Raw genomic sequence first — 15,992 nt, forward strand, 5'->3', positions numbered from 1 at the left:
CCCACGTGCAAAGGCAAACAGTGACACACACGCACACACACGCACGCACGCACGCACGCACACACACACACACACACGCACGCACGCACGCACGCACGCACGCACGCACGCACACACACACACACACACACACACACACACACACACACACACCTAAAATTAAAGAGTGGTTTTCATAACTTCCTCGTATCGCGAAGTGAATGGGACTTTTTTTTATCCAACACAATAATTCAGTACTAGTGGACACTTAAATGTCATGCGTGCGAAGGTGTACAATTGATCGATGAAGATGAAAACGTATCTATTTTAACAACACTTTGCAGAAATTGGTAGTTGGATGGGCCTTACCTTTTTCTGGTTGTAACTGAGGGAGCGGAGGTAGAGCATGATGAGGGCTGGGACGAACTCTCGGGCAAACCGCTTCAAACCGTCTTCACGGGATCGGTAGAACTCGAACAGCTGATGGCATACTGGATCCAAGTCCTAGACAGAGAGAGAAAAAACATCTGTTCAAACGTATGAGGATGACTGAAGATAAGAAGACGATGACACACAACTGCACGCGGCTCGTATAAGTAACAGGCAAAGAAAATGAATAGGTAATTCGAAGCATAGAATTGAAAGAGCAACGAGGGCCGATACGCGCGAGAAAGTTACCAACCGGGTGGGAGCCAGCCGCGGTGTTTGGCCGGTTGAAATTGAGATTTGTTGTGATTTCAACGAATCAGACCCCGCAGTTTGTTCTCACCCGGTTGGGTGACACCCACTTTCGCTTCGTGCACCTCAGACCTGGAGGTCCTGAAGCTCAGTTGGTAGCTCTTGTAACGGGACTGACTTGTGATCCTCAGACCTGGAGGTCATGAAGCTCAGTTGGTAGCTCTTGTAACGGGACTGACTTGTGATCCTCAGACCTGGAGGTCCTGAAGCTCAGTTGGTAGCTCTTGTAACGGGATTGACTTGTGATCCTCATACCTGGAGGTCCTGAAGCTCAGTTGGTAGCTCTTGTAACGGGACTGACTTGTGATCCTCAGACCTGGAGGTCATGAAGCTCAGTTGGTAGCTCTTGTAACGGGACTGACTTGTGATCCTCAGACCTGGAGGTCCTGAAGCTCAGTTGGTAGCTCTTGTAACGGGACTGACTTGTGATCCTCAGACCTGGAGGTCCTCAAGCTCAGTTGGTAGCTCTTGTAACGGGATTGACTTGTGATCCTCAGACCTGGAGGTCCTCAAGCTCAGTTGGTAGCTCTTGTAACGGGATTGACTTGTGATCCTCAGACACATATTCAGACCATTTTGGTCTTTCTTATGCCGCGCTATAAGATTTTTCCCACTCTTGAAGTAAACGCAAAAAACCACTCTCACGTTGACAACAACAGATACTGACAGGCAATCCACAGCAATCCATTAATAGAAAGAAACAAGTTTGAAAAACACGTGTTAAAAAACAATAGATACAATCGTTTTCAATCATTTTATTTGTATCCAGTGAAAACGCGGCAAAAGGCAGGTCAAAGATACACGAATCATTACAAGAAGCCTGTGAAAAAGCCTGAAATTGCAAATGCTCGACCACGCCGATCATATCAGCAGCTGCATGTATTGATGAACATTAAACAATCAACCTTACCATAGACGAAGACCACTTGACAGACAGACTCCCCACTCTCGAACTGAACTGTATAAAAAGTCATTTTTTCTGTCTTCGACTTCCCTGTGGAATGAGCTTCCATATACTGTAAAACAACTTAATTCTATTGGGTTATTTATAAAAACGTATTAGTTCTGATGATTCTGTTGTTCCCTCGTATAGATACACATCTGATCGAAAATCAGAAATTATCCATTGCAGACTGAGATTGAGGATCAGCAATCTAAATAGTGATCTACTTGACAGACATTTAATTCCCGACCCGTCATGCACTTGTGGTTATCCTGTTGAAAATGCGGAGCACTATATTTTTCATCTCGTCGCGATATAACCTTCGTGGTTGAAAACGACGTTAAACACCAAATACAGAAAGAAAGAATATTTTTCATTGCCTCTTATCTCTTCAAATACGTGAAGTCACCTTGTCAACACTGCCCAACTATGATTTGCTAACCGCTGATGATTTTCTGTATGGCAATAGAGACAAGTCAGACAGCGAAAATGCATTGATATTTGAAAATCGTCCGCCAAATTTCATTTGCTTTTAAGAGTACGCTCATAAGCCTAGCTTGTTGTGCTCCATGTTCCTTATTTCATGTATGCGGCAATATTCCAATGAAATTTACTGAATAAACTTGTTTACACCAAACAATCAATCTAGACCTCGGCACACCTGAGCCACTCAAATCTGCCACATAAACAAAATAAACTGCGGTCCTGCCAAACGAAAACTGACAATGTACTGCTCCTTGGCTGAAGCCTTCGTACACGGACGGACTTTGTCGTAAATTGTAAGAAATCTACCTGTAAAATTACCTGCATTTGACGTTTTCATATTTTTAATCGGTTCTCTGTTTGGGAGGGGGGGGGGCTTCCGTGTGTTTGTCTGTGGGCTCTTGTGCCTTTGTGGATGTCTACCTGCGCACGTATGTCTATGACTGCAGGGATATGAATGCATGCAAATGAATCAACCCGATCTAACACATCCACACGCAAGGCTTTTAAGTGCATGCTTTCGCGTTACATGAATTGTAATACAGCTATCATGCATTCGATATAAGCTGTGGTAATGAATAATGATACCTTATTGTGCAAGACAGTTCACATATGTCAACCACGTACCTCGTGGGAACATGCAAAATTGCTTTCATCTGTTAACATTTCCAAGTGCACAGGAACCGCAAGAATTAAATTTAAATAAAAACAAAATACTTTCAAGTACTACATTTTCGAATGCACAGCGAGAAACTAGTGTAATTCAAGAAACTTACGTTTAATAATTTAAACATGTATGCTCAGTACTTTTTTCACCCGGGCCTAACTCTTCACATGTGCCACTCGCATTACTTAAGTGCTGTTTGATATAAGCATCTTTACTCGTATTTTCAGATGACATTTTTTTAACGAAAAGAAGACTAAGAGTTAACAAGACAAAATCACAGCCCTGATCGTCGGATACATGTTTATGTGAACACCCCGACGGGTTTCAGTCGTCTTGTAAATTGTGTCTTTTCAACGTGCCGCTTTTAAAAATAAGCTGAATATTGCCCTATTTGCGACCAACTGTTGGCCTCACTCACAAGCCGGTTTTAGAAACACATTCTTCTAGAGACGTCGTAACATCTCCTGTCAAAAAATGCTGAGAGGACGGTCACAGGCATTTGAGTTGATCACATACTACCGAATGTTCATCAATATTGCTGTCGAAAAGCGGTTGAGTTGTTCAGATAGTACTCAATTTTCGTCGAGTGTTCTACCAACAAGCGGTTGAACTGTTCAAAAAGGACCAAATGTTCATCGAATTTTCTACCTCCAAGACCCCGAAAAGACGCTTAAAAAAAGTTCGAACACCGCATACATGTAAACGTTCAGTCTCTGTTTTTTCGACTGTTTTTTTTAGGTACCTGTAGTTTCATTCAACAGCACCTTACATGGGCCGATTACTTCCAAGCTTTACTTTGAGCATCTCAAGCTTTTTTTTAACTAACCCCTTCCCAACACCTCCCCCTTTTCTCCGAAATACTTCCTCCACATCCGCAGATTCATCTTCACACCCACCCACTCTAACCCCAACCCCCCTCCTCCGTCAAACACAAACTACACTTAGCCAGCAATATTTCGGACGGTCGCCAGGTATCAAAATCGATTGAAACCCGACCCTCCTATCTGTGATCACTGCCAGGCGGAAAAAGTTGATTTAATCGACTTTGTCTGAGATCGGCCAACTGTCATATTCTCGACTACAGGTTCTGCCTTTGGGCAATAGACTTCAGAAGCACGCGTATCCTGAATGATGTATGGTTGGCTCTTTGAGGCCGAGTGGTTTCATTGGAAGATTTTTCTCAAAAGCGATGTAAGTATCAAGTAGGTTATATCCTTAGGGGTGGAAGTAATACATATGATGGTCATCATATTGGTAAGTGCCAGATATTACGAGTTTTCGCGTCCTTTTTGTAAACATCCGTAAAAGTAATACATTCTCTCTCTCTCTCTCTCTCTCTCTCTCTCTCTCTCTCTCTCTCTCTCTCTCTCTCTCTCTCTCTCTCTCTCTCTCTCTCTCTCTCTCTCTCTCTCTCTCTCTCTCTCTCTCTCTCTCTCTCTCTCTCTCTCTCTCTCTCTCTCTTTTTGTGTGTGTGAATGTCCGTGTGTATAACAGAGAAAGCGTACATTTTTAGACACATATTTGCAAAGCTTTACAAATAGACCTATTTGGCAAAGATTAAAAACACAACTTTCTTTCTTTATTTGGTGTTTAACGTCGTTTTCAACCACGAAGGTTATATCGCGACGGAATTAAAAACACAAGCACAATTTGTAAATGCAAGGCTTTTAATATAATAAAAAAAAACACAGAAAACAGAAAACCTACATGAGCACGACAATAGTACTACCGATACCTAAGTTCTCTTCCCTTGGGATTGGAGTGTATTGCATTATTCGATTGCACCTGAACTAGATCTAGAAAGGAGGACAAAAAGTCATACAATTTCAAAAATCACCGCTGCAAAAAAACTGAACATTCAGCCGGAGCAAAAACAGTACACCCCTCTGTCTTACCACCCTTTTTCCTAAACACCTCCCCCCCCACCGCCCTAGCCCTCCCATACACCCCACCCCCACCCCCACGGGAGCAGTTGCTGGCCTGCATACAGCACATTAGCCCCCGAGACAAGCGGAGGGATCCTTGGCATGACAATGTCCAACAGGACTGCGAACGACCTCGCTGAGACGGAGATGTGATTACCCGAACAGCAGAGAAAAGCCTCTCAGCTGCCCCGCACTAATGCCTAAGCAGATTAGCTTGCTGCCCAAGAAAGAGGCATCAGTACTTGGAGCATGCTATCTACTGACTGGCACTGGTGAAGCACTGCAAAACACTGGTAGTGGTGGAAGTTTACCGTACTGTCTGCACGTTAACTTACTTATAGTAGATTTTGTTGGCGTGCGTGCGTGCGTGCGTGCGTGCGTGCGTGCGTGCGTGCGTGCGTGTGTGTGTGTGTGGGGGGGGGGGGGGTGTGAGTGTGTGTTTAGTGAATTGATTTTGCAGATGTCCGGTACGAATTTAACTCAACAAACATTTCCCACTGTGAACAAAGAGAAGCTGGTGTGTTGATCAATATGAGTTATGTGTCCAAATGGAAGGATGCTCTTATTCTAGTAAAAGGCTGGACAGATATGTTGTGGTTTACACGATGACATGGGATGGAAAGTATTTTAACGTCAGATTCATTGTCCAACTCTGACAACGGAGTATGGCTGTCTTGAGAGCTGGGTAGACAACAGTCCTGATATAGCCCACGGTGGTTCTTTTTTCAACGTCCCTTCAACCTTTTTGGCTATGCGGAACTATAGCCCACAAGGCAAATGGACTGGGTGGCCGAGTGGTAACGCACTTGCGCTCGGAAGCGAGAGGTTGCGAGTTCGACCCTGGGTCAGGGCGTTAGCAATTTTCTCCCCCCTTTCCTAACCTAGGGGGTGGGTTCAAGTGCTGGTCTTTCGGATGAGACGAAAAACCGAGGTCCCTTCGTGTACACTACATTGGGGTGTGCACGTTAAAGATCCCACGATTGACAAAAGGGTTTTTCCTGACAAAATTGTATAGGCATAGATAAAAATGTCCACCAAAATAACCGTGTGACTTGGAATAATAGGCCGTGAAAAGTAGGATATGCGCCGAAATGGCTGCGATCTGCTGGTCGATGTGAATGCGTGATGTATTGTGTAAAAAAAAAATTCCATCTCACACGGCATAAATAAATCCCAGCGCCTTGAATATGTGCGCGATATAAATTGCATAAAATAAAAAATAAAAATAAAAATAAATCCCTGCGCTTAGAACTGTACCCACGGAATACGCGCGGTATAAGCCTCATATTGATTGATTGATTGATTGATTGATTGATTGATTGACAAACGCAGAAGAGGAAGTGACTAAAAGAAGAACAAGAAGAACAAGAAGAACAAGAAGAACAAGACGAAGATACATAGTCCGAAGCAGGGTGTGCCTTTCCGGTCCAAACCCCGTAGAAACAGACACAAGAGCCCTCTGTACTGGAGCCCAAAAAGGCCCACGAATCTGTTTCCATCAAAGTTTGCATGGCCACCAGCAACATCCCTTCCTATCCCTCTTCAACCTTTCTTTGTATTCTTCTTCTGTCTTTCTTTCTCTTCGCAAGGCATATTTTCTTCTTATTTTTTTTTCTTCCTCCAGATTATAAACCAGGTTGACTCGAGGTCGTTGCCATACCTTTAATTCGCAATAACGCAGCAGATTGTGAGAGCAAAGGTAGTATTTATCGAAATAATGGCCCACCACTGCCAGGCTCACTAAAAACACAACAGAAAAGCTTGCAATCATTTAAATACAGATGGTGGGGGCAATATACAATGGCTTTGCAACTGTCAATCGATTTCTTTCAAATCGTTCTAGGGTTTAACCTGGCTCCCCCGTGCGAGCGTTTAAGGGCAATTGTCAAACAATGGCAGCCGCCCATTATTTGTCATTGTTATGGCCACAATTGCCAAATCATACCCGGAAGGGTGTCCACTAAGCTTATTTACTCTAGCTCCTTATATATTATCATGTCTTCAAAGTGTGGCATTTTTTTTCAAGCCAAACCAAATCGTTCCTTCTTCATCAAAGTCTTGGATTTTGACGTCTGGAAAAATATTCGAGGGAAAATACAATATACCTCTTTAGCTCTTTTAGGGGTCTTAACTTTCAAGGGTTCTGTCTTTGCACATCTCATAACTAGCGACCGTGCTGGCTGTTTTTTTTTTTAATTCTTATTGTAATTGGGTTTTTTACGCAGAGTAAGAATACAACCTGAAACAAAAACTTGTCACTTGGTCACTTCTTTAGTTAATCGACCAGTATTAGGAATCGAAAACAAAAGTGTGTGTGTGTGTGTGTGTGTGTGTGTGTGTGTGTGTGTGTGTGTGTGTGTGTGTGTGTGTGTGTGTGTGTGTGTGTGTGTGTGTGTGTGTGTGTGTGTGTGTGTGTGTGTGTGTGTGTGCGATCGAGCGTCCTTGCGTGTGTGATGTATATTTGTCAAAATTACTCGACAGAATTAAAAGTTTTAAAGCGGCATCGCATTTTTTATTCTTCATTGCAAAGGACAGACAGGTTTCACATCATTTAATATAATAAATATAAAAACCTCCTTCAAATGTGGGCAATATGCCTGAAGAAATACTGACCATTGCTAATATTTGTTAACACAGGTGCCGCGACCATGCGGGTTTCTCGTCTTCACTTACTATTACAAAATGACAATGACATGATTCGCGCAAATAGTGATTGGCCATTGCTGCGGGTAGCAATACAAACTTGTACTTCGCAGGCTAACTAAAGGACTGTTGCCAGGTCGATGAAAAGAATTACTGACATCATTATTGCCCGCTGCTGTCATTCGCGTGAGTGTACCTCTTAGCTCTTGACGCTCGCCTGCTTTTTTTGTGACAGCTGGACAGTGCACAGTCCGTGTCTTGCAATACACGTTATGCAGCTTGCATACCGATAGTCAGGCGAGCGAGAATAGGATCAAGTGTGCACTGAACATAATGAAAGGTAAGAAAGACAGACAGAGGGGAAAAAACAAAAGAAGGGCAAACAGAACGGAAGACACACAAAAAATATGTAGGAAGAAACGAAGGCGACTACTACAAGTTAATTGGAACAAAACAAACAAATGAAAAGGAAAACAATAAAAAATAAAAAAAATGGAGCAAGAAAGAAAGAAAGAAAGAAAGGAAGGAAAGGAAGAACAAACAAAACGAACAAGAAGAAGATGACAGACAAAGAACAAAGTGATCTACAAACAAATACATTTGGAACAAAAGAAAGGGAACACAAATAAAAGAGAATGAGAAACAATCTTTTTTACACGAGGGCAATTTTTGGATGACCGTCTTATATTAAATATCATACGAAAGTGAAAGTATTATAGTGGACTTCTTAATAACTGATTATGGATATATATGTGAGCGTCCTTGTGTAGTTTTAATGAGGACTTTACTTTATTCACACTTATCCTTTCCCCTAAAAAAGAATTCGATACTCTTTAACAGCAATCCACAAAGTAACTTTGTTTCTTGTTTTTATAGTATAGCTGGCACGCACAGTCACTGGGTGTGTGCTTTCGTGTGTGTGTTGTCGGTGTTTGTTTTTATTTTTCCTGAAACAGACAGGCAATTAAGGTAACAGAAAAGAAGGTAGTGGAGGGACGGTCCTCGCTTAACGAGAATATCCATGACGACCAAAAGAAATTACAGTGAAAGCCGTTATACCGGTGAAAGGGGGCTAACTCCTCCTTTTCCAAGAGTTACCGGTTCAAAAATTATTCAAGGCTTTATCAGCATGCAACCGGGTATGAGGAATTAAATTCTTCACGTGCAGACTGTCTCAAAGCCTTTCAACGCTGTAATGGAATTTTCGTAATTCTTCTTTAAACCAAGGACAAGCTGATTGGGAATTCAAATACACAGCCAATAATTCTTTTCTTTCAATGTCACAACAAGAAATGTCTGAAAAGAATCACTAAAAAAAGCCTATAGCATTTGCTTGCTGCAAAATTTTAAAAAATCGAGCCAACAAAAGTTGCAGTAAATGAGTCTTTAAAAACGCTGTTGACTATAGCGATCAATGCCTAAAACAATACAAGCCCCATGTGTGTCTTTGATTTTGAGTTCAATTAACGTTCAACTACAGACAAATCTATTAACCAACAAATGTTACATTTTTTGAAAGACAAGACTGTGAGAAAGTTCTTATACAAGTAATGAGTGAAGACATGACAGACAGGCAAGCAGCTTAAGACAAGCAATACCAATTGACACAAGCAGGCAGAAAGCAACAGTATAAAAATTATTGAAAATGGTGGAACGGCAGACTCAGACACCTTGGTTGAATTCCTTTTTACATAAATACCTGCAAGAACTTATATACATGTGCCACATGTGCTAATACACACAAACACATACACATGCACACACAACATTCTCTGAGTGCAAGATCAGAAAAAATGCTTAAGCCAACTAGAATCCTTGAGTGTCATGAATTACATTTTGTCAAAATGCACTATTATTATTATTATTATTATGGGGAGCTTATATAGCGCGAACCACAAGTGCTCTCCGCGCTTTACATATTAATTTCTGCCGTTTGAAATGGAATTTTTTACAGACAGACTGACAAACAGACATTTTTTACACACAATATATAACGCATTCACATCGACCAGCAAACTTCAAGCCTATTAGGCGAACATTCACCTTTCACGGCCTATTATTCCAAGTCAAACGGGTATTTGGTGGACATTTTTATCTATGCCTATACAATTTTGCCAGGAAAGACCCTTTTGTCAATCGTGGGATCTTTAACGTGCACACCCCAATGTAGTGTACACGAAGGGACCTCGGTTTTTCGTCTCATCCGAACGACTAGCACTTGAACCCACCACCTAGGTTAGGAAAGGGGGGAGAAAATTGCGGCCTGACCCAGGGTCGAACACGCAACCTCTCGCTTCCGAGCGCAAGTGCGTTACCACTCGGCCACCCAGTCTCATGACACTGATTCATATTGTTTTACACACTAAGATGAAGGAAATGCTTTTGAGGCAAGTGTCAATACTGCTTTGAACTGTGATAAATAAGTTTGCTGTCCTTCACACTTCACATCAGCTTCAAATTTTAAGGAGGGGGGGGGGGGGGGGTGTTCTATTTTGACAGTGGGGGAAGGGAGGAGGCAATGGATGCTTCACAAACAAAGATACAAACCTTTTTTCCATCTTCCTTGTTGTTACTGATCTAATATTTTAGTATCATTTTCCTAAATATTAATTAATGTAACACTTGGCAGCTGCTAGTTATCAGTTCCTGTTGTTAAAATAACTGGTTACAAAACACCATCACAAGATATACTTTCTGTTTAATTTGTTTTGTTTTGTTTTTTCTTTCTGTTATTGATTTTGATACAGTACATCAATGCAGCAGTGCAATATGGAATGAAGACTGTTTAATTTCACTGAACAGAACATTTAGAAACCTTGGTATAACAACTTTCACTAAGCATGAACAAACGAAATTCATCATATCTCCAAGACCAACTTCAAAACAGACACACACACACACACATTCTCATAGATCTGTAAGTTAGATTTTAAATATTGGCTTTGAAATATAACCTCCAATGATAACTCTCTGGTATTTTTTCAGGTCAAAAAGCAACAATTTATATTTTCAATTGCTAAATTGGCTTTAGGCACTTAACATGGAACCAGAAAAAGCCATTCTGGCATTCAACTCAAAAGAGGTTATGCAAAGCAAATCCACATTTTCACTTCAAAAAGAGTAATTATGTTTTATAACCATATCATTTTGAGAAACAAGATGTCTTGCAGTATGTGTTCCCTTGTCCTTATGTGGGAGAGGGAGGGGTAAAAATGTGCATGTGTGTGGGTCTATGTGTTGAGGGAAAAGGCAGGTACATGTATTGTCAATGTTGTATGTTTCAGTGGGTTTATTCTACTGCAGCTCAATGCCTGATGGGTTTGGCGCTTTCTCTGTTTATTTCCTGTTTTCTGGTGCAGTTCTCCAGTGTATCTCTGATAAACATATTTTCTCTGCTCCAATATCTGTTTAAAGATTTATTCCTCCCCCAGGAGAATTCAAAACTAGCTGGGCACAGAATGCACACAGAAACTGTGAAGCAAAGAGCAACTTGCTACATCCCTGCAGAAATGCCATCGTAATATTGATCAAATGCCCAGATAGACTGCTGGGACTTTCAGACCACAGGGGATAACACAGGATAATAAAGGGCGTGTCATCTTTTCACACAAACAGCATCCCGTCTAACACTGGTGCTTGAAAAAAGCATCAACCACTTCTGCACTCACTACATTGTTGCTTTTTACATTTAGAATATGATACTGCGGTCTAACAATTCATTGTTTACATCAAACATTTCTGCCACACCTGCCAACAAATTAATGTTCTTTCAGTCTTTGAACTGAATACAGGCGTTCTGAACAATGACGAAAAAAGAAAATTGCCTTTTGTAGACTGCCAGGCTTCTACCGTATACATTTCTTTTCCAAACTCTAAATTACAAACTTTGAGAAGGTGATGTACATTTGTATGTCTGCACAAACATTATTTTTTTTCAAAATCAATGCTAAAATTCTCTCTCCCTCTTTCTCTAAAAAGTCACTTGGAGGATTATTTTACAAATCGACATGGAACCGACCTGGGACAAAAGAACTAGGTTACAGACCTATACATACTAGTTTGTTGCTTGTGTAATAATCATTTCCGAATTATTGTGGCCAGTGGATGATCCATGTTTTTTTTCAGTGGCGAATAGAAAGTCGAAAGTTCAACAAGAGACTTCTAAAAATGCTGTAACATTTGGTCATTATGCATTTTGAGTTGAGAATGTCTTCTTTTTCTATAGCCACTGCAAAATCTCTGCAATCTTCAATTCACCCAGCTCTTCTTCTTTTTTCATGGGCTGAAACTCCCACGTTCACTCATGTTTTTGCATGGGTGAGTATTTACGTGTATGACCGTTTTTACCCCGCCATTCAGGCAGCATACGCCGTTTTCGGGGGAAGCATGCTGAGTATTTTTGTGTTTCTATAACCCACCGAACTCTGACATGGATTATAGGATCTTTTCCGCATGCACTTGGTCTTGTGCTTGCATGTGCACACGAAGGGGGATAAGGCACTAGCAGGTCTGCACATAAGTTGACCCGGAAGATGGGAAAAATCTCCTATCTTAACCCACCTAGCAGCCGCGGCTGGGATTTAAACTCACAACCTTCCGATTAGGAGGGAGATGTCTTATCCACTGCACCACAGCATCCGTAATTCACCCAGCTGAAAATGGGTACCTAGTGTGTGCATTTAAATGAATCTTTTACATCTTTACAAAAGGATTATTTGTATTCAGCAAGATTATTTTTTATATAAGAATCTTATTTGTTAGTATATTAATTTTAATGTTAATAATGTGTTAGTCTTCTATTTGTCTTCATGTTTATGCGCCACCAGTGTAATTTCTCCGATTTGACTCTTTTTGAGATATAAAAAAGTTAATTTGATTTGATCCTATTTGGACGTAAATGTACATTATTGTGAAAGTCCAGGAAGCATTAGGAAAAGGAAAGGTCACTGACACCATAAAGCTGTTCCAAAAGAAGTTGAAACCTGAAAACTTGCATGGATACCTTCCTAAATTGCCATGAAACCATCTTGTAAATCCCCATAGATCTATACCTTCCTTCCAGTCTACAAGTACAAGATCGTGACTGTACACCAACCCAGATCTGTCCAGGCTCTTACAAGCCATAAGAGTATCCTTCTATTTAGACACATACCAAAGTTCAACAGCATGGTTTATTTCTGTTTGGCGAGGGAATAGTTTGCTGAATTAATTAAGTCACAGGCACTAATTCAATCTGCAAAATTAATTCAGCAAAATTGTCCGGTCCGCACAGAAAGAAGCCAAGCTAATTAGAACAGAATTGTGGCAAATAAACAAGCAGTAGAATGCTCTTATCCCATCCCATCTGTGGTACTGGTAGATTGCCATGATCGTTTGCAGGGGCAGGAAGGTATCTTTAACGTCTACCTCTCCTACACTGCCACAAAAACAGGTTATGCACAACATCTTCCACTGAAAAAAAGTTTCTTAAAAAGCTGGCTATATATATATACTAGATGATTACCCGCTTCGCCGGGTACCGGCTTCGCCGGGAAGAAGTAGAGCCGAATACCAGGCTGCGCCTGGGACCCGGCAAAGCCGGGTGTACGCCGGCTTTGCCGGCGCACGAAGGAAAGGAGATAAACGCGCAAAACACTGGAGACCTTCTAAAAATAGTAACGTGCAGTGACCTTCTAAAAATAGTAACGGAATGGGAATATCCGCGCGCCATACGAAGGAAGGGAGGTAAACGCTGAAAACACTGGAGAAGATAAGGAAGAGCTACTGGTAGTGGATCCAGACAAAAAAAACCAAAATCGGTTCAGCGCTGCGCGATGAGAGCACATGTTCAAATATCTCATCGACCAGGTTGTGTCCCGGGTGTACCTGAATATGCCCACCAAATTTGAAACAGATCCATCGAGAACTTTGGCCGTGCATCGCGAAGACACAGACAGACAGACAGACACAAGTCGTATATATATATAGATGTATATTTGTTATGAACACCTACCTCAACAGAAGGCTTCCCATCAAAGAGTGCATAGAGGGCTTCAATCAAGGGTTGGTTCACTCTTACAGTACAGGCAAATGTGTGTACCTCTGCATCAGGTAGAGTCTGAAATACAAAGAAGAAGAATCAGTCTGTTATAACATACACATTGTTTAACTGAAGACCAGTGTAGTTTAAAAACAGTGATGTTCTTTCCTCTCAGGCAATTAACAATGCACTTAATCACATCCTTCACATTTGAATGAACACAGGCACACACACACATATCTCTCTCTCTCTCTCTCTCTCTCTCTCTCTCTCTCTCTCTCTCTCTCTCTCTCTCTCTCTCTCTCTCTCTCTCTCTCTCTCTCTCTCTCTCTCTCTCTCTCTCTCTCTCTCTCTCTCTCTCTCTCTCTCTCTCTCTCTCTCTCTCTCTCTCTCTCTCTCTCTTTCATTACAAGTAGACAACTCACTTTGTATTCTGAAAGCCACTCTTGCACTGGTTTTAATAGCATTGTCTCTGGTTACTTGGCAGCTCTCACATAACAATTCCAAGAATGATTTATCCTGAAACAAATAAACAATAAATAAATAACAATTGCACACCATGTCATGCAGGCTGCTTAGACCATTGTAAACACAATTTTATAACTAACATTGAACAGTCCACAATTCCCACACTAGTCTTAATATTAGAACTGTTCTAGCTGCATCCATGCATGCACAAGTGTGCACTTACAATCTTTAGAGCTTTTTTAAAATGTCCCTTTCTGCAAGTGCATACACAAAAACATACATCTGTCTTATGACATGTATCTGATTTTTTTATGGAAACCCTTGCTCATTCAATCTGTCATGCAATGCTGTGCAAGAAGCAGGACTGCCAGTTACAGAAATATTTTCACTAATTCCGATAAGTAGGATTTTCTACCCCTTCCCTCCCTTGGAACTCCTAACATGACACAACCAATACCAGTTACTGTGGCTGATAGCAATGCAAGGGAGAGAACCTGCTGGCACTGCAAAGTATCCGTCGACACAACAGACTGCCATAAAGCATTTAAAAAATCAATGCTAGCCCTCTACAACCCGCCCTTCCACACATACACACAGAATGAATACATGTCCTGGTCATTCAGTGACATACGGGTATGCACAGGATGGAAACCTAGCTTGCAATCTTGGTCTTCGGTCACTGACACATACTTTATTTATCTGACACCTGGCCGGCCGATGGTTTTGACATGTAAGAGGTCCTCTAAATGAAATTTGTTTTTGTAGCTCAGACATTTGGACTCACACATATTTTCAACCAGGTCTAGCTGACCTTTTGTCCTCTGAGTCTGAGTCAAGGTACAAGACTGCTTGTGGAGAAAAATCTTCTTGGAAATAAATGGACAGGTAATGATCCCTGAGAGTGGGAGCACATCTTTTATTAACACTAAATCTAATCTTTACAAGAATCCAGATTTCAAAAATCCCTCAACGAAACCTACTTCAGTACTAGTTTCCCTTTCTTTACTTTTTTTTATTCATGTAAAGCACCATATGCATATGTTCTGTTCACATTACGTACTATAGGATCAAAGCACACAGTTTACTTACATGCCTGCGTGCATGGGATATGGGTGTGTTTGTGATAATGTATTAACTATTATAGTGCAATGTGTGTTATAGTGCGTGTGTCTGTATGTGTGTCCGTGCGCGCGTTTGTGATAATGTATTATACTATAGTGCAATGTGTTATTCATTGATATGTGTGTGATTGCACTGTAAATAAGGTTATGTTATTGTTTTTCTCTCCCAATTATTGTACATGCAGCGTTTGAGCAGGGGTTAAACCCTGGATACACGCACTTTATAAATACATGTAGTATGAACAGACTGCATGAAGTAAAAACTAAATCAGGCATAGCTGGTGCATATATCTCTCAATCAACTGGTGGCCATTGCAACAGGCTTCCCCTTCTGTTTTTAGCTATGAAAATATGTCCTTGGGTGTAATATTACAGAAACTAGTAACTGCTTTGAATGTAAGCTCTTATACGCCTACTTAACAGTCCACGATCAGTCAGGGAATATCACAAATATTTCGAGTCAAAGTAGTATACACGCCTCATCTGCGTGAAATCAAAAGTATCTGGGAGAGACGAATAAGAAAAGGGGTGTGAGTGTGACGAGTGGCAAAAACAGTGTTGACCTCGTCCATTAAACATCAAATACTGCTCTGTTTTTTAAAGCATAAACTATGCTATAAACAGTTTCCAAATTTTGACAAGTGAGCTTGCATCGTACATTTGACAGGATGTCATCAGCAGAGCAACAGGGCACAGCTGACGAAGAGCAGACGACACATCAAGAACACAAATGAAGATGTCATCGATCAACTGGGGACACGGTTTTCAAACGGATTTACCGGTATGCGCCACAGAAACTACGACAAAGCGACGCATTCAGTTGTTACTTTATACTTTTTTACCTGAACTTACTTCTTCCCTCTCGATCAGACGCTCTTACATGCTGATTTGCAGTTTTATTTGCGTGCACTTAGAATCCAAACAACAATCCACCTGCTGCCGATTGCCAGAAGTTAGTCGTTATTGGGAACTTCCGGTAAATGACGACATTGAATTCATGTTTTAT

At 41.1% G+C, this 15,992-nt stretch overlaps 1 long non-coding RNA gene across 1 annotated transcript; it reads right to left on the reverse strand.

The window, feature by feature from the left end:
• Positions 1 to 354: 354 nt before the first annotated feature.
• On the reverse strand, positions 355 to 15,932 carry LOC138956205 (uncharacterized). Its single transcript, XR_011452552.1, has 4 exons — positions 15,839 to 15,932; positions 13,823 to 13,916; positions 13,371 to 13,475; positions 355 to 483 (listed from the first exon to the last, which is right to left on the reverse strand). It is a non-coding gene; the product is annotated as an uncharacterized lncRNA (long non-coding RNA).
• Between the last annotated feature and the right edge of the window lie 60 nt (positions 15,933 to 15,992).

Source organism: Littorina saxatilis, linkage group LG2, assembly GCF_037325665.1.
Source record: "Littorina saxatilis isolate snail1 linkage group LG2, US_GU_Lsax_2.0, whole genome shotgun sequence".
Classification (NCBI taxonomy): Eukaryota; Metazoa; Mollusca; class Gastropoda; order Littorinimorpha; family Littorinidae; genus Littorina; species Littorina saxatilis.